We start from the raw sequence: 19,142 nt of genomic DNA on the forward strand, positions 1-19,142 counted from the left end.
GGAGTCCCACATCGAGCTCCCTGCAGGGAGCCTGCTTCTCCCTCTGCCTGTGTCTCTGCCTCTCTCTCTGTGTCTCTCATGAATAAATAAATAAAATCTTAAAAAAAATGAATAGAGGGGAGAGGTGTCTGGGTGGCACAGTTAAGAGTCTGACTCTTGGTTTCAGTTCACATTATGATCTCAGGGCTGTGAGATCAAGCCCCACACTGGGCTTTGTGCTCAGGGCAAAGTCTGCTTGAGATTCTCTCTCCTGCCCCTCCCAATCCCTTTAAAAAAAAAAAAAAGATTTTATTTATTTATTCATGAGAGACACAGAGAGAAAGAGAGAGAGAGAGAGGCAGAGAGACAGGCAGAGGGAGAAGCAGGCTCCACGCAGAGAGCCCAACGTGGGACTGGATACCGGGTCCCCAGGATAACGCCCTGGGCTGAAGGCGGCGCCAAACCACGGAGCCACCCAGGCTGCCCTGCCCCTCCCACTCCTGTTCTCGCTCACTCTCCCTAAAATAAATAAATCTTAAAAAAAAAAATGAATGAATGAATAGAGAGGAGATAATCATGACATGATTCATGAAATGAGTCTCTATTTGTGTAGTGATTAAGAGCACAAGTGGATTGAATTGTTACTCAGTGCTTCTATTTACCTACCATCTCTGTGATCTTGGGCAAGTCACCCAACATCACTAAGCCATAAGTTCTTTACCTGTAAAATTGGTTAAGCACGGTAGTTCTTATCTCAGAGTCTTTTACTCATTCCTTTACTTGAAAAACGTTTGTGGAATGCCTACTGTGTGCTGCTCTGTTTTGGACACTGAGAATTCAGGGGCGAAAAGATAGATGAGGATTTGCTCTCATGGAATGCATGTATGTTCTAGTTAGAAGATGCAGATAATAATGGAACAAACAAATAATTAAGGTAATTTCAGATAGTGATACAGTCAATGGAGGCAATAAAACAGGGTGCTATGACCAAGCAATGGGGGAAGCATAGAAGCAGAGTCAGGATGGTAGTGATTGAGCTGAGATCGATGATCAGAAGGCAGCTGTAGGTGGATCCGAGGGAAGAACACTCTGCGCAGAAGGGCCAGCTGGTGCAAAGGACATGAGGTAGGGACAGGTTTGGTGTATGTGAGTTGCAGAATGAAGGTTGATCTTGCAGGAACTAACTGACTAATGGGTGGGCTCTTTGGGATACAACAGCAGAAATAGGCAGGGGCCAGGTCATGCAGGGCCTTGAAGGCTGTGGTAAGGAGTTTGCATTTTATTTATTTAAATTTTTAAATTATTTTTAAAAGGATTTATTTATTTACTTATTTATTTGAGAGAGAGAGAGGTAATGGGGAGGGAGAGAGGAGATCCCAAGCACACTCCCTGCTGAACATAGAGCCTCTTGCAATGCAGGGCTTGATCTTATAATTCTGACATCTTAACCCGAGCCAAAATCAAGAGTCAGATACTTAATTGACTGAGCTACCCAGTCGCCTCTTACTTTTTAAAATGTATCTTAAGGTTTTATTTTTAAATAATCTCTATACCCAACATGGGGCTCAAACTCACAACCCCGAGAACAAGAGTTGCACACTTTGCTGAGCCAGCCAGGCACTCCATATTTTATTTTAGTATCAGTGGAAGTCATTGAAGAGTCTTAAATGGGACCACCATGAGCTACTTTATGTGAAGATTAAAAGAGATTTTATATATATAAAAATAAAACTTAACACAGAATCTGGCATGGAGTGATGTTTTGTAAATGTCAGTAGCTGCTACTGCTGTTATTATTTTTTTTATTTTTATTTTTTTAATTTTTATTCACCCATGATAGTCACACAGAGAGAGAGAGAGAGGCAGAGACATAGGCAGAGGGAGAAGCAGGCTCCATGCACCGAGAGCCCGACGTAGGATTCGATCCCGGATCTCCAGGATCGCGCCATGGGCCAAAGGCAGGCGCCAAACCGCTGCGCCACCCAGGGATCCCCTGCTGTTATTATTATTGATGCTCTTAAAGAATCTAAAAATTTTCATCCTCACTGAGGATCAGGAAGCCAAGGCATAGAGCCATTGCCATCCATGTGTAAATTCAATCCAATCGGAGAAGAGGATATAAATTTCATTAATCAAAGGAACTGCTTTTCATCGTCTCTTTTCCAAATGGGAATTTTAAGGCAGAGGATTTTCTTTGTGGTCAGCAATTGTTTGAAGCCAACCAAACTCAACTCTTTCAGTCCCATTCTGCCAAAATGCCCAGTGTTCAGTCACTTGGGTGCCATTGGCTGTGGCCCCATCCACCATTTAGGGCTTGGAAAGGCTCATGATTAATCATTAATCCATCTGCCTCTGCCCCGGGTCTGATGGATCAAGAATGGGGAGGGTATTCCCTGCCCTCCACCTTGGGTGGAGGTTTGCTGAGATGCTGTCCAATTGCCGGCCTTTGAAGGTAGCTGTGTTTAATTTTCTCTGAATGAACGCGAATTGTGTGATGAAACCAGGGAAAGTTTCTTAGGGTGTGGAACACTTGTTTCTGGGCAAAGTGCCCTTCTCTTAGTAAGGATGTTTTCAACCCTTTACTCATCAGTATTATTTGAGCTTGTGCTGGGTGCCAGGTGCCAGGCACTGCGTATAAAGAGTGCCATTCTTACCCTTACAGAGTTTCCAGTTTAGTGAGACATACATTCACCAAACAACTGCACCAATATAAACATAAAATGACGGCAGTGATCGGTGCTCTGCAGGAATAAAATGAAGGCTGGGGCTTTGGGAAAGTTCCTCTAGTATGTAATGATACCTGAGCTGAGCCCAAAAGGATCACTGATGATAAGTGGGTTTAGAGGGTGGAGTGAGAAGTATTCCAGGCCAAGAACGGCACACACAAAGGTCCTGAGGTGGGAGGGAGCAGGCATGGTGAACCTGAGGATGAAAGAGAAAGCCACTGTGACTAAAGGATTGAAAATCCAGTAGACTCTAGGCCCAGAAATAGCTAGAGATAGGGGCGAGGGGACAGATCATAGAAGGCTTTGGAGCCTATGGAAAGATGTGCAGTTTTATCCTTCTCAAGGACCACAGGATACTATTAAAAGTCTTGAAGCTATGGGTGTAGGAGTGTGAGTGTGAGTGTTAGGGAATATGTCATTCCATCCTAGAGGTGATAACAGAGTAGTTTTTCCCAGTTCCAGGGTGTCGCACTATCCTGGTGGCTTCCTTGAAGTCTGGCCACATGTTTGCAAATAGTTCCTTTATCAAACTCTCCTCAGATGACTGAATTTCTTCTGTTTGACTTTACAGAGAAATCGCATTGGCTGGATGAAGCAGGAGGAAACTTCACCAGTTACTTAAACTCACTCCTTTGTTTTACTTGTAACAAGCACGCATTACTGGATTTTGGTTTCTAGCCAGTCTGACAAGCTCTGTCTTTTCAATGCAGAGCGGTACATTTCAGTTTTTCATGTATTTATATGAGAACTGAAAATTACTGAATTAGTTAGAGTTCTTTCTGTCTTATTTTTAGGGCTTTTTGTATTGCATATGTATATGTTGAGATTACCTTTTAGAGCAGTTTTTAGATTTTTTAAAAAGATTTTTATTTATTCGTGAGAGAGTGAAAGTGGGTGAGAGAGAAAGAGCACCAGCAGGGAGAGGGGCCAAGGGAGAGGGAGAAGCAAATACCCCACTGAGCAGGGAGCCTGATGCAGGGGCTCCATATGGGCCTCCATCCCAGGACCCTAGGACCATGACCTGACTAGAAGGCAGGTGTTTAACCCACAGAGCCACATGCACAGCCTCCTTGTGTGCTGGTTTTTATTTTTGTTTTTCCTTCTACTTTCTCATCCTGTGGACTGAAGTGTTTTGTTTTTTTTAAACATCCCATTCTTTCCCACTGGTTGCTGTGAAGGTTATAGTGTCCGAGATACTTAAATATCAATCACAAATTTTGACCTCTTAAGCAACACAATACAAGGACCTTAAATTAACTTAAATCCTTAACTTTCTACCTCCCTTCCTCCCCCCCTTTATATTCTGCTATTTCAATGTGTTCATTCTGTATTTATTTAATTAGTTAATTATTTATTTATTTTTCAGAAGAGATGAGACATTGTTGTTTCTTTATGTGGTCAAATACTGTTTATTGGTGGCTTACAGAACCACTCATCTCTTTGTTCACTGTTCCTTTTTATAAGTGTCTGAGATTGCTTTCCTTCTGCCTGAACTTCATCCCTCAGAGTTTCCTTCAGTGCCTGTTGGTAGTAAATTCTGTTTTCATCGGTTTGAAATTTACTTTCTTTCCCCTCATATTTGAATTCTTGGATAAATTCTTGAACAACTGTTACTTTGTCTCAGCACATTGAAGATAACCTTCTGGTTTCCATTGTGGCTACTGAGAAGCCTGTGGCCCCTCTAACTTCAGTTTCTTTGTCATCGATCTATATTAGTCCCAGGTCCTCTGCAGTTTCACTATGATGTAAGTAGTTGTGAATATATTTTTCTTTACCCTTCTTGGGATTTCTGGGTCCGGAATTTGCTGTCTTACAACAATTTGGAAAAATTCTCAGCATGGCCGGCACCATTGTGAAGCCAGTGAAGTGCCTAGGGCACCAAATTTAAGGAGGCCCTTAATTTTTATTTTATTATTTTTTAAATTTATATTTGTGTAAATGGAGAATTGGCCCTGAGACTGAGTGTCTAAAATAAATTTTATCCCGTAGGTTCCTCACTCACTTCACTCTAATTCTGGTCCTGACTCTACAAACACTCCTATTCCTTATTCTTTCCTTTATTTTCTTTGGTAAATACAATTAAATATATATTAGACCATCTTATTCTAACCTCCAGTGTCACATACACAGTTTTTGTATTCTTCATCTCTTTATATCTTTGGATTTTTAGATTTCTTCAGATCCATTTTCTAGTAAATGAATTCTGCCTTTAACAATATCTTATTAGATAAAACTAATTTATCTTAGTTTTAATTTTTTGTTGTTGTTGTTCAAAATTGGCTTGGTTACTTTTTATAGTCTTTTATCCCTAGTCCATCTATTTAAGGCTCACATTTATTTCTTGAAATAAGGCCACCTGGGAGCTTATTCAGTTAAGTGTCCAACTCTTGACTTCAGCTCCGGTCATGATCTCAGGGTTGTGAGATTGAGCCCCAAGTTAGGCTTTGCACTGAGCATGGAACCTGCTTAAGATTTGCTCTCTCTGGGGATCCCTGGGTGGCTCAGCGGTTTAGTGCCTGCCTTTGGCCCAGGGCGCGATCCTGGAATCCCGGGCTCCCGGTGTGGAGCCTGCTTCTCCCTCCTCCTGTGTCTCTGCCTCTCTCTCTCTCTCTCTGTTTATCATGAATAAATAAATAAATAAAATGTTCTATGTCATATTTTTGTGGATTATGCAGGTCTGTTGTTCAAGCAGATTCTCACTTATGGTGGCTTATGTCCTTGTGTGATTTGTGATTTTTAGCCTTAGGCCCAGTTTCTTGGAACTTTATGGGCATTCCAGAATACATTGGATGAAATTGTAGTGTAGTCCTTTAGAGAGAATTTATATTTGTTTTTAACCATTCCTGAAGTTTATTTCTACCTGGAGCTACTTAAATGTTCTGCTTGAGGTTTTCAAATACAGAGCATATAGGTAGCATGAATTCAGTGTATAAACTCATGTGAAGGCAGGTTTGTAGGTATGAATTTTCATGGGAGATTTTAGTTTTCTTTGCTCATCCAATATTAGTGTTTGCCAAACAGATTTCCTTGAGGCCCCTTCTGTACTTTAGATATATTTCTCATTCACGCTTACCCTGAGGTTATGACTCTTTACGGATCCCCCTCCTCCTTTTTTTTAAAGATTTTATTTACTTATTCACGAGAGACACACAAACAGAGGCAGAGACATAGGCAGAGGGAGAAGCAGGCACCCTGAGCCGGACGTGGGACTCCATCCCGGGATTCCAAGGATCATGCCCTAGGCCGAAGGCAGATGTTCAACCGCTGAGCCACCCAGGCGTCCCTTTTTTGAGGGGCTTCTATTACACTTCTTACCTTGAGGTATTACCTTCTACTTACCTTTGTTTCCTTCTTACCTTGTATCTTCTCTCTTCCTCATTCCTTGTATTAATCAGGATGGGAGCTTCATGTCACCAGGATTTTGCCAATAGAGTTAGTGTAAAGCTGTCTTGTGCACTTGTGTTCCAGAGTTCCTCTCTTTTTTTCTTTTCCTTACTTTTCTTTTTGGCCTCTGCATATTTTACCTTTTTTTTTTTTTATTCCAATTCAACAATGTATTTTTGAAAAAATTACATATTTTATTCACCATTTGGAATTGTTTTCATTGGGAAAGCCATCCAGGGTATTTTGACTATCATACTATAAGAAAGTGAAGCAATTCTTTTACGTTCCCAGAGAAAGAGGTAGAGTGGTATAGTATGAACAGTTTGAAGGCCAGATCATACGGAGTTCAAATCCACATTTAATTCTTACAAGATCAAGGTGCCTGCTGGCTCAGTTAGTAGAGCAAGCAACTCTTGATCTCAGGGTCATGAGTTCAAGCCCCCTGTGTGTTGTAGAGTTTACTTAAAAAAAAAAAAAAAATTCTTACAAGAACCCTGTGAGGTAGTTATCATTGTTGTCTTCATTTTATAGTCAAAAAGACATATCGAAAAAAAACAAAAACAAACAAACAAAAAAAACAAAAAGACATATCGAAAGCCATAGGATAGAACCAGGAACCAAACCCATGTAAGAGACTGGAGCTTATGCTTTTACCTTCAGTGATATTCTGTCTTTCTAACACAACAGGCCACTGAGTCCTAAAAATTCAATACTTATCTAAATATAAATGCACTGAAATAGTTTATCTGTTGGGGGGACAGAGATAACAAAGATAAACAAGATAGAGCTGGGGTGCTGGCTTCTTTAGTTGGTAGAGCATGTGATTCTGGATCTTGGGATTGTAAGATTAAGCCCTATATTGAACATAGAGCTTAATTAAAAAAAAAAAAAGGAGCTAAAACACTAGATAACAGACATCATGATTTTGGGATCATGTTCCTTGATTGGCTATGAGGGAGGAAAAGGGGCAGAGTAAAAGATGATTCCACATTTTTTAGTGATCTGATGGATGGTACCTTTAGGAATAGGGAAGTCGGAAAGAGCCAAGTTTGTTTTTGTTTTGTGCCTTAGTTTCTTCATGTGTAAAGATATGTGGTTGGACTGACCTAAAAGGATTTTGTGGTTTTAGACTACCCTTGAGGCTTCAGGATTGGCAAAACAATTCAGGAATAATTGTCTGGTAGTCAGCTGGAATTTGGGGCTGGGATCTGGATGGAAGTTCAAGTTTCAGTGAATGGATATGTTGACCTGAGTGAGACATTGGGAAAGGGAGGGATGATAGTTGAGGCCATAGAGGTAGGTTAATAGAGGAGGATGGGATCTTTGGGGGTGATGATTGTGACATACACTACAGGGGGTGTATTAGTTTGCTAGGGCTGCTGTAACAAAGTACCACAGATGAGGTAGCTTAAATGATATAAAATTATTAGCTCACAATTCTGGAGTTCACAGTTCTGGAGGCTAGAAGTTGGAGATCAAAATGGCAAAAGGATTGTTTTCTTCTTAGGCCTCTTTCCTTTGCTTGTAGATGGCCGTCTTCTCCCTATCTTCACATGATATTCCCTCTTCCTATGTCCTGATAAATCCACCAGTCGTAGTAGATTAGGACCACCTAATGACCTTTAATTACTTTTTTTTTAGATTTATTTATTTATCCATGACAGACAAAGAGAGAGAGAGAGGCAGAGACATAGGCAGAGGGAGAAGCAGGCTCCTTGCAGAGAGCCCAATGCGGGACTCGATCCCAGATCCCAAGAACACAACCTCAGCTGAAGGCAGGCGCCCAACTGCTGAGCCACCCAGGCGTCCCTCATTAATTACTTTTTAAAGACCCTGTCTCTAGGGACACCTGAATGGCTCAGTTACTTGAGTATCTGACTCTTGATTTCAGCTCAGGTCATGATCTCAGGGTCATGAGATTGAGCCCTGCATCAGGCTCTGTGCTCAGCCCAGAGTCTCCTCAAGATTCTTTCCCTCCCCTTCTGGCTCTTCCCTCACTCGTACTCATTCACTTTCTTACTCTCTTTCTCAAGTAGAAAATAAAATGTTTATAAGACCCTATCTCCAGGGACGCCTGGGTGGCTCAGAGGTTGAGTGCCCGCCTTGGGCCCAGGGTGTGACCCCGGGGTCCCGGGATCAAGTCCTGCATCGGGCTCCCTGCATGGAGCCTGCTTCTGCCTCCGCCTGTGTCTCTGCCTCTCTCTGTGTCTCTCATAAATAAGTAAATAAAATCTTAAAAAGAAAAAAAATTCTTAAAAAAAAAAAAAAGACCCTGTCTCCAGATACAGTCACATTCTGAGGTTCAGGGTGTTGGGACTATAACATAATGGATTTTGGAGAGATGCAGTTACACTCACAACACAAGGCAAGAATCAGGGGCAGAGGAGGGAGAAGGGAGGACAATGGAAGAATATGGTCACCCAGAGAAACCAAAGGAGGAGAAAGGTGCTGGGAGAGAGGTAGGTCACCCAGAGAAACCAAAGGAGGAGAAAGGTGCTGGGAGAGAGGTAGGTACTACCCTGGGAGTAGTCCAGAAGGGCACCTGGATTAACAGTGGGAGTACCTGAGGACTACCTACAGGAAAGGGAGGTGGGAGATCAGGCTTTGAGGGTTTGAAGCAGATGCCAGCATGGCAAGAGAGTAGAGGCAAGGCCAAGCAGCAAGCTTTTGGTTTCACTTCTAGACACAATAGATATTCCAAATATATAATTATTGAATGAATAAAATAGACTTTCTTTCCTCCCTCCTCTGATACTCCGTGATCCTAGGATTAGTTTCTCTTTAGAAATCCTGAGGTTGGGGATCCCTGGGTGGCTCAGCGGTTTAGCCCCTGCCTTTGGCCTAGGGTGTGATCCTGGAGTCCCGGGATTGAGTCCCACATCAGGCTCCCTGCCTGGAGCCTGCTTCTCCCTCTGCCTGTGTCTCTGCCTCTCTCTCTCTCTGTGTCTCTCATGAATAAATAAATAAAATCTTAAAAATAAATAAATGAAGGGTAAATTAAAAAAAGAAAAAAAAAAAAGAAAGAAATCCTGAGGTAATGCTGCATTCCAAGACCTTGGCCCTGAGCTTATTCTTTGATGTGGCTGGATCTTGGGGACAGGCCAAGGAGAATAGAACATCTTTTCTCTGAGGGAGGGAAGGAGGAAGGGAGAGAGAGAGCACGAGAAAGAGAGAGAGAGAGAGAGAAAATGAATTGAGTGAACCAAACCAAACTGCATTATCAGTAAACTTCCATATCGTGAAGAAGAGAATAGGGTGACATGAGGTTGGAGAGGTCTTCAGGGTTATTTTGCAATTTTCCTGTCTGCCCTTCAGAAATGAAGAGGTTGTTCATTCATTCATCGAAAAAAAATTTTAATTAAGCACCTACTCTGAATTGGGCACTGAGCTAGGCAAGAGGGAGATATCAGTGAAGCAAGTATCAAAGATTTATTGACTGCTTATGTAATGCCATGTTCTTGTTAAGCACTTGGTATACCTCCTGCCTTCAAGGACAATGTAACCCAGGGACTGTTGGTGTTTCATTTACTTTTTTTACAGATGGAGGATAGGCTAACTGAAGCTTAAGATGGTTTGATGGCTCACTGTGGGTCATAGAGTTATAAGTAAGCAACTTGGATACATCCCAGGGGCAACTTTTTCCAGCCTTAGTTTCACCTAGGCTCCTGGAGCTCCCCCCAGGGTACAGTAAGGGGCTGGCTTGGGGTCCTGCGTGAGTCAGGCTGAACTGGGGATAAGCAATCAAAGTTCCTGCTGTTCCATCCTGTCCTTGGCCTGAGCAAGGACACTATGTAAAGGGACGGATGTGGGCTAGGATAATAACGCCAAGTCACTGCTGATGAAAGCCTTGTGTGTTCACCTCCCCCCAGCCACCACCTGAAGCCTGTCTCAGCTACTATCCTTGTTGTTACACTCACATCCCTCTCAGCTCCACTGACAACAGCTGGAATTGTGGCTCATGAGCCAAAGATGTGTTTCCTTCCTTCTTTGGGGCTACCTCAGAGAATACAGCTGGATTCTGAAATCTTATTCTCCAATGCCTGGGATGCCCCTCTGGTTCCAGATAAAGGGAGAAGCATGGGTTCTGTGAACTCTTTTTGAGTGGGATCGTGACGAAACAGTCCAGTGATCTCTTTCTTCTATTTTGAAGTGAAGAGGAAGATGGCCACACTACTGACCAGTGAGTCAGTGGGTATAGGGACTGAATACCATATTTGGGTGGAGAGTCAGGAGATAGAATGAAATTTGATGAATCACCCCCCTGACCAATCTAATCTGGAAATCAGAGAAGCCTGAAGACTTAAGGAGTACACAGAGATGTTTATACAAGGATGTTCATCACGTTGTTTTAGTAGTAGCAACCTACATGCCCATGTGTAGAGGATTAATAAAATCAACTTTAGTTGTTCACAAAAGAAATCTAAGGGGTGGCTGGGTGGTGCAGTTGGTTGGGCATGGTTTTGGCTCAGGTTGTGAACTTCTATTTGTGGGACTGAGCTCCATGTAAGGCTCTGCGCTCAATGCAGAGTCTGCTTCAGATTCTTTCTGCCTCCCCATTCCTCCTTCCAGCTCACTCTCTCTCTCTCTCTCTCTCAAATAAAGAAAAATTTTTTAAAAAGAAGTCTAAGTTGCCATTGAACAGTGTGTGGTGAAGCTATCAGGTATAGGTAGAGAAAGGTGTTCAAGACTGATAATTAAGTGAATAAAGCAAGCCACAGAAAAGTGTATGTGTGTATGTTTCTATAGCCATGGATGTTTTCTGGAAATACACATGAAAAACTCCTAACTGGTTACTTCTGAAGAGTATGAATGGAGGTTTGAGTGAGGAGTGAGACTTTAGCTCTTTATATTCTTATGTACTTTTTTTTTGTTTTTTTTTCAGATAACGAGCATGTATTGTTTTTGTAATACGACAATAGTGATAAAGTGGAAAAAAGAAATGCTTAAGGTTGACAATCCAGGGCAGCCCAGGTGGCTCAGCGGTTTAGTGCCGCCTTCAGCCCTGGGCCTGATCCTGGAGTCCTGGGATTGAGTCCCACATCAGGCTCCCTGCATGGAGCCTGCTTCTCCTTCTGCCTGTGTCTCTGCCTCTCTCTCTCTCTCTCTCTCCCTCTCTCTCTGTGTGTGTCTCATGAATAAATAAATAAAATCTTAAAAAAATAAAGAAATATATATGTATTTTTTAAAAAGGTTGAAAACCCAAAGGTATTGAACAATTCAGCACTGAATTCAGTAGTGCTGAGGGCAGGAGGAACCACCATGTGGGGCCTGAGATGACTTTGCACGATGGAACTTTCTCTTAGCCACTGCTTGCAGAAAATGCTTTGACCAGCCAAGGCTGGACACAGAGGCAGGAACTGGCAGGAAATCACTATTTGCAAGGCTGGCTCAGTGACAGAAAGTCTAAAGCAAAATCAAGGCCAAAGTTCAACTCCAAGAACAGGGATTGGAGTCTCTAATAACAATAGCTGACACATACTGAGTACTTATCCTGTATCAAAACAATGTGCAAATTGCTTTACTTAGCATTATCTCATTTAAATTTTCACAACAAACCTATGAGATAGCACTATTATCCCAATTTTGTAGATGAGAATATTGAGGCTCAGAGGGTCCAAAAACACACAATTCGAATTGGTAGGATTGGGATAACCCTGGTTTGTCTGTTTCTGAAGGCAGCTCTCTTACTACCTCCTGAATATTACTCTGTGTTGAAATCTAAGGCCCTGAGATCCAAGAACAGGACATCCTTACCATCAAGGAGCAGCCAGGCTAGCTGGGGAAGATGACATTTATGCATGTGGACTATAAAGATTTTCTTTATTTATTCATGAGACACACACACACACACACACACACACACACAGAGGCAGAGACATAGGCAGAGGGAGAAGCAGGCTCCATGCAGGGAGCCTGACATGGGACTTGATCCCAGGTCTCCAGGATCATGCCCTGGGCTGAAGGCAGCGCTAAACTACTGAGCCACCTGGGCTGCCCTGGACTATATATTTTATATATGGCACACATCCGGATAAACCTGGGCTGCAAAGATGATAAATGCTATTTGGATCTTAAATTTAGGGAGATCTGCAAGGCCTGAAGTTGTACATAAAGGCATCTTGGAGGAGGAAAGATGTAAATCAGGTCTGGGAAGGATGGATTGAATTAAGAGAGGGGTGAGGAGAACATTCCAGAGAAGAGAATGCATAAGTCGTGCAGAAGTCTGTTCTGTTGTTTCTGAGACAGTGAAGCATCTTGCCTAATCAGTGAGAGTTGTGTATGGGTGATAAGTGGGCAGTGTGTGTGAGGAGGGAAAACAGAGCATCAGAAGTCATTCTGAAGGGTGAAAACTTGTAGAAGAGTTGTGACTTAACACAGGAGAAAGTCAAGAGCCTCTGAAGGTATTTTTGGGCAGTGAGGAGACACTGAAAAGTGATGCTTCAGAGAGATTAATCCAACAGAGGTGTCAAAATGACTTGGAATGAAGGACAGAGCCATGGGAAAACATAGGTGTGGGGTGACGGAGGTGTCAGTGGGTACTATAGGAATGAAGCAAGAGGTTCAGGGTGAGAGCTGCTGTAAAGGGAGAGAGGTAGAGGAGGCAATAGAACTTGCTGATTGAAAATAAACAGACTATAAAATCAGGGGTCCAAACCAGATAATTGTGGGACTTCAAATCCATGTGTCCAAAGAAGGGAAAGCCTATATCTGGAACAGGGAATTGGAAGAGGGTTTGCTGTTGGAGGCAAGGTGGAGACAGATGGTGAATTGTGTCTTCATTAGAGACCTCTGTTTTCCCTATGACTGTAAGACAGTGTAGGGACTTTTTCTGTTTTCTTGATCGTGTGATGCATAGGACTTCCTTTGTTTGGACCAGTTCATTCATTCAGCAGTTCTTTATTAAGCTGTCATTATGGTATGATTGTTGGGAACACAGCATTGAGAAGTCAGATCTGGTCCCTGTCCTCATGAAACGCAGATACTGAACAAGAAATTATAAGTGTTCTTACTACGCCCTTAGTATCAAGGTGGCATTTCTTCTCCTAGACCAGTCCTCCTCCCTACTCCCCCAGCATACACCAGCTGGTAAGGGCATTTGTGAAACATTTTACTGTACATCGTGTCTTGTAATAAAAAAATATCATCTGGGGCGCCTGGATGGTGCAGTTGGTTGAGTGTCTGACTCTTGGTTTTGGCTCAGTTTGTGATTTCAGGTCCTGGGATTGAATCCCATGCTGGGCTGTGTGCTCAGCATAGAGTCTTCTTGAGATTCCCCTTCTCCTTCTGCCCCTCCCATGTGTGCTTGCATCTCCCTCCATCAAATCAATCAATCACTCAATCAATCTTAAAAAAAAATATCACAACCATTCATTTTTTTCTTTTCAACAAATATTTATTTATTTATTTTTTAAAAATTTTTATTTATTTATGATAGTCACACAGAGAGAGAGAGAGAGAGAGGCAGAGACACAGGCAGAGGGAGAAGCAGGCTCCATGCACCGGGAGCCCGACGTGGGATTCGATCCCGGGTCTCCAGGATCGCGCCCTGGGCCAAAGGCAGGCGCCAAACCGCTGCGCCACCCAGGGATCCCCTCAACAAATATTTATTGAGTGGCACTGTGGCTTTGTGTTTTTAGCCCTCATGCTCACAAACTAGTGGAGGACACAGATAAGTAAGCAGGTAGTGATAATATGTTGTAAGAATTGTACCAAGGAGTAAGTACCAGGTTGTGGGAGCAACTAAGAGGGATATGTGTCTGGGCAGATAAGTTTCCCTGACAAGAATAATGAGATGTGAGGCACCCATCTGGCTCAGTTGGTGGAGCATGTGACTCTTGATCTCAGGATTATAGGCTCCGTGCCCTATTTTGGGTGTAGACATTACTTAAAATAATAATAATAATAAATTCTTTAAAAGAAAAAAGAACAATCAAGTATTAGTCACACAAGGGCATGGGGTGTATGTTCTATGCAAGAGGATCTTCTAGTTCAAACACCTGGATGCTGCAGAGGCCTAGGCTTGTTGGGGAATGATTTACAACCTAGATTTTTATACCTAGCAAAACTACCGGTAAAAATGTGAAGAGGGAACGAAAGGCAAGACAGATGCTGAAATGCAAGGTTTCAAAAAATTTACCTGCTGTGCATCTCTTCCCAGGAAGCTAGTTGAGGACCTGCATCACCAAAATCAAGGAGTAAATCAAGAGAGCAAACAACATGTGAATAACTGCATGAAGCTCAGGTAGGTAGGGGCTACATCAGAAAAGGGTTCTAAAGGCATAATGAGGACTCTGGACATGATTGTAATGACAAAATTATCTACTAGTAGAGTGATATTAAAAAATTGTTTGTTTGTTTGTTTTTTTAATCCCAAGGACCCATTTGAGCAACCTTGTGATTGGCTCCTACCATATTAAATCGATAGTTTGTTTTTTTTTTAAGATTTTTATTTATTTATTCATCACACACACATACAGAGGGAGAGGCAGAGACACAGGCAGAGGGAGAAGCAGGCTCCGTGCAGGAAGCCTGATGTGAGACTTGATGCTGGGACTCCAGGATCACACCCTGGGCTGAAGGCAGGCGAAAAACTGCTGAGCCACCCAGGGATTCCCTAAAGCTATAGTTTTCATCTATTTTAACTTTGTGTCCTTTTGGAAAGTATTCTGCTGAGTTTTAAAGAGTTTGGAAACTATTGTACTATTAAAACCTAAAACTGTGTATAGCTACTACTTAAGCTGCCTTGTGCAATTTGGCAGGGCTTCCAGAAGCTCCCAGGGCTGTGCAGGTTTCTAGAGCAGAGCAGTGTGGGAGAGGAGAGAGTGGTACAGGGAGGTGATAAGGCACAGCTACCAAATTTCAGGAGGACTCTTTGCTGGTCATTCTTCCTTCAGCAGCAAAGGTGATCCCTCGAATACTTTTGTTTACCATTTAAGTGCTGAAGCTGCCTTCCCCAGTGACTTCCAGACTGCCAACAAATAAATTTTAAAAATATAAACTTGGGGTGGGGGAAACACAGCATGACCATGACTCTTCTCCTACTGAACTTTATCACAGCTGGAATAAGGCAGGGTATGTATGAGAGGGAGTGGTGTATGTGTGTGTGTGTATCTTCAGTGGCCTCGAAGAAATTTGTGGATATGTTGTAACAGGGATCCAGGTATTCCCTAAATCTGAAGCCAAGGAGAACCTTTTCTTTCTGGATTTTCTTCGATATCTGCTTCTTAAGTACTATGTTAAAAGATCAGCCCACAAACCAAGCCACTTGTAATGGTTTTGCTATCCATACAAAGGGTATTCCTGAGTTCCCCATCAGCTAGGAGAAATCCTTATCCACCCTCTCATGACCAACCTCTTTCCCTACTCCTAAGCAAGTGAATTTTAAATACCACTCTAAAGTTGTTGGCTGGTGACCTGGAAAATTTCTTTTGCTTTTTTATCGTGTTAATGGCCCATCAGTTTAAACGTCCTACCCCCAGAAACTTTCTTTCTAACTAGACTGAAGAGGGAACAGAGATTAAAAAAAAAAAAAAATGAAAGAAAGAAAGGATTCCTATTTCTAAGGGCCTTGGGAAGATTCCAAGATGGTCAGGCCTGATTGAATGGAAGGAAGGAATTTCATTTGTTTTGATCAGTCTGTACAGCACCTAGCCGATGTAAAGGCAAATGTAAATTAGGATCTTATTGAATGACTTTAAAGGAAAGTGATAATTTTTTTAAAGATTTTATTTATTCATGAGAGACATAGAGAGAGAGAGAGGCAGAGACACAGGCAGAGGGAGAAGCAGGCTCCACGCAGGGAGCCCGATGTGGGACTTGATCCCAGGACTCTAGGATCACGCCCTGGGCCGAAGGCAGGTGCTAAACCGCTGAGCAACCCAGGGATCCCCTTAGCTCATGCTCTTAACCACAACTTTATGCTGTTTATAAACTACAAAGATCTAAGGAAACCTAAAGTTGAAGCGGAGAGTGGCTAAACTATTCCCCTCTGGTACATGACAGTTCACCTTGTGCCATTCATGTAGGCCAGGAAGTTGCCAAGTTATCAGGTCCTCGTTGGAGGGTTCAAGCCTGCATATAATATTATAAGCAGACACTTGCCCCTAGCCTTTTGGATTTCTGGAATAAGGTTCTGACCACAGAACACTATTCTCTTCAGGTCTTGGTCTGTCAGATTCCATTTCTCAGTTTCCAGAACAACACACAGATGCACAGGGCAATCAGAGCCTTTATTTATTTATTTATTTATTTATTTATTTATTTATTTATTTATTATTTATTTATTTATTTATTCATGAGAGACACAGAGAGAGAGGCAGAGACACAGGCAGAGAGAGAAGCAGGCTCCCTGCAGGGAGCCCGATGTGGTACTTGATCCAGGACTTGAGCCAAAGGCCGATGCTCAGCCACTGAGCCAGGTGCCCCCAGTCAGAGCCTTTAACATCATGCTACTTCCTTCACCTATGTTTATGGGCAAGTAGCACTTTGGGCAATTTTTCTATCCCAAATAAGCTTTGTCATCTCTTATATCAACTCGGGCTGCTAGCTTTCAAATCCATCTTCTGTAACCCCCAAATCCCATGGGGCATTCCCTAACTGGGCAGGAAGCAGCTGACCAGGTCAGAGACTGCCATTGGAATAGCATGCTGAGGAGAGAGCAACTGTGGGAGAGCAATGGGAGTGCTACCACCAGCTGGAAAATTACCAAAGGTGACCTTGCTGGGGGACGATCCTGGATGGAATTCCCAGGGCCTAGGGTAGGCTTTTATGCTTCCTTTTAAAAATATTTATATTTATAAACAGAAGTCCCTTTATCAAAAAAAATTAATCCCAGTTGTTGTGAACAATTTAAATAATATGGTGATTAACAGAGAAAGTACAAGGATGCCATTAATAATACAACGCACTTCCCTGCCCCACACCTCCAACCCTATGCATCTGCCTAATCACCTCTGGTAACAGTTTGGAATCTGCCCTTCCAGATGGTTCTGTTAGTTTCCTGTGTGTGTGTGTGTGCATGAGAGAGAGAAAGAGAGAGAGATTCACATAAGCATCAGTGAGAAGATCCTATTCTGTACCTCATGTACCATGAGCATCTTCTGAGTCCATGGTATAGCTCTCCCCGTTTTAACAGCAGTGCAGTAGTCCATTGTAAGAATAGACAATCTTGGGACACCTGGGTGGCTCAGGAGGTTGAGCGTCTGCCTTTGGCTCAGGGCGTGATCCCAGGGTCTCGGAATCGAGTCCCTCATTGGGCTCCCTGCAAGGAGCCTGCTTCTCTGCCTGTGTCTCTGCCTCTCTCTCTGTCTCTAATGAATAAATAAAATCTTAAAAAAAAAAAAAAAAAAAAGGACAGTCTTCCCTTTTTCCTAATTTCTCTGCTTTAACAGATCTTTCATTTCCTTGGGAACCTCAGCTCCCTGTTAACAAGCCCAACTCTGGGTCCTGCCTCAGGTTGCTGCACAAATGGGAAGGCAGTCAAAAGGTGGGAAGGGCAGTGGCAGGGGGGAATGGGGCCAGGCAAGTGTATTCCAGCCAGCCATACTGGGGTACATAGGAAATTCTTTCTCCCCACCCTGCCAAATGGTTCCCTGCTCTGCCTAAGGTCAAACTGCACATTTTATAAAATGGATGATTTTATGGGAATCATCTTTGAAAATGACCAAAATCAATGGGGAGAATCAGAAGGGTGTTTTCTTAGAGTTACACTGTATCATTTGGGACTTGCACTCTGGGCATGCACACAGGGGTCTACCAGAATGACCAGAGGCCTTCCAGGCCAATCCCCTGCCTCCATCCAAGATATGTTTGCTTGAAGCCCCCCATGTTCTCTCTTGGTGGCTCTCCTGTGTGAGCAACAACTCCATTAGGTAGAAATTTGCTTCTTGTCACCGGAAAGGTGCTCTAGCTTAGAGAATCCAAGCTCTTGACCAGATTTGCTCTCTGTACCTCAGTTTCCTTGTTTGTAAAATGGGTATAAGAATAGTATCTATCTAATTGGTAGAGTTTTTCATCTGTAACTTAAATAAAATATACACATGGCATATTTGTCATATTATATGGTATATGGCAAGCACTCAACGCTGTGAGTGATTATACCCTAAATCCAGATATCCCTCACTGCACTTTTTTTTTTTTTCCTCACTGCCCTTTAAACCTAGACTTTCGAGATCATCTAGGTCACTGGCTCTTGACCCTGGCTGCGCAGTGAAGTTAGCCAAGTCAGCCGCGGAACCTTAAAAAAATGCCAGTGCTCAGGCTTCATTGGCAGAGATTCTGATTCTCTCTCATGTGGAATCAGGGGGATCACTGCTTTTGAAAATCACCCTGGAGAATTCTTGTTTGCAGCTAGGGTTAGAGTACTGAAGTTAGTTCAGTATTCTGTTTCTAGGTGAAGCAACTGTGAGGCCTGGATCCGGGAAGGGACTTGTCTTTCTCAGTCTGGACACCAACCTCCAAAGGCTTTCCCTCCCAGGGAGGGAGATCTGTCCCTGGGATGCCCTTCGGGCAGTCTTGGGTATGATCCGGGGTGCTGCCCCTGCTTCTGGTCTCTTTCCGGGTAATATTGCTGGACCCCTCAACCCATTATTTGGTCACAAACTCGAGGAGGTCTCCCTATAGGAAGCCACAGTTCTAGAATACAACCCTCTTTTATTAAAGCATTTACAGCGTTTGAAATAATCCCGTGCATCCATCCATCCATTCATTTTAAGAATCTAAGCCCCCTGGGGGCAGAACATCCTGTGTCCTGTTCTCGGGGTACCAGGCCTAGGATGGTGACCAGCAGTTGGCTTAAAAATAATAATTAATAATAATAATAATAATAATAATAATAATAATAATAATAATTCCCATTAGATGACTGGATGAGGGAAATCCCGGGAGGGTAGTTGAGTTTTTTTTATTTTTCTGGTACTAGCCATCTGATTCTCATTACTCCTACAGCTCGGGAAGCCTCTCTGCGCTTTGGCGTTTTATAAACCTCGTGTGCGTACGTCGACATTTTAACCATAAATCCAGAGTTTGGGGGCTGGAAAATTCGAGGCGAAGGGT

General features: G+C 42.8%; 1 long non-coding RNA gene across 2 annotated transcripts in view; it reads left to right on the top strand.

Moving 5' to 3' along the window:
• Positions 1 to 19,142, top strand: part of LOC144314030 (uncharacterized) — a 98,253-nt gene that overhangs the window by 8,222 nt on the left and 70,889 nt on the right. For both annotated transcript variants that reach the window (XR_013379674.1, XR_013379675.1), the window contains exon 2: positions 14,248 to 14,331. This is a non-coding gene — a long non-coding RNA (uncharacterized LOC144314030). The remainder of the gene's footprint in view (positions 1 to 14,247; positions 14,332 to 19,142) is intronic.

Source organism: Canis aureus, chromosome 5 (genome assembly GCF_053574225.1).
Source record: "Canis aureus isolate CA01 chromosome 5, VMU_Caureus_v.1.0, whole genome shotgun sequence".
In the NCBI taxonomy this organism is placed as follows: Eukaryota; Metazoa; Chordata; class Mammalia; order Carnivora; family Canidae; genus Canis; species Canis aureus.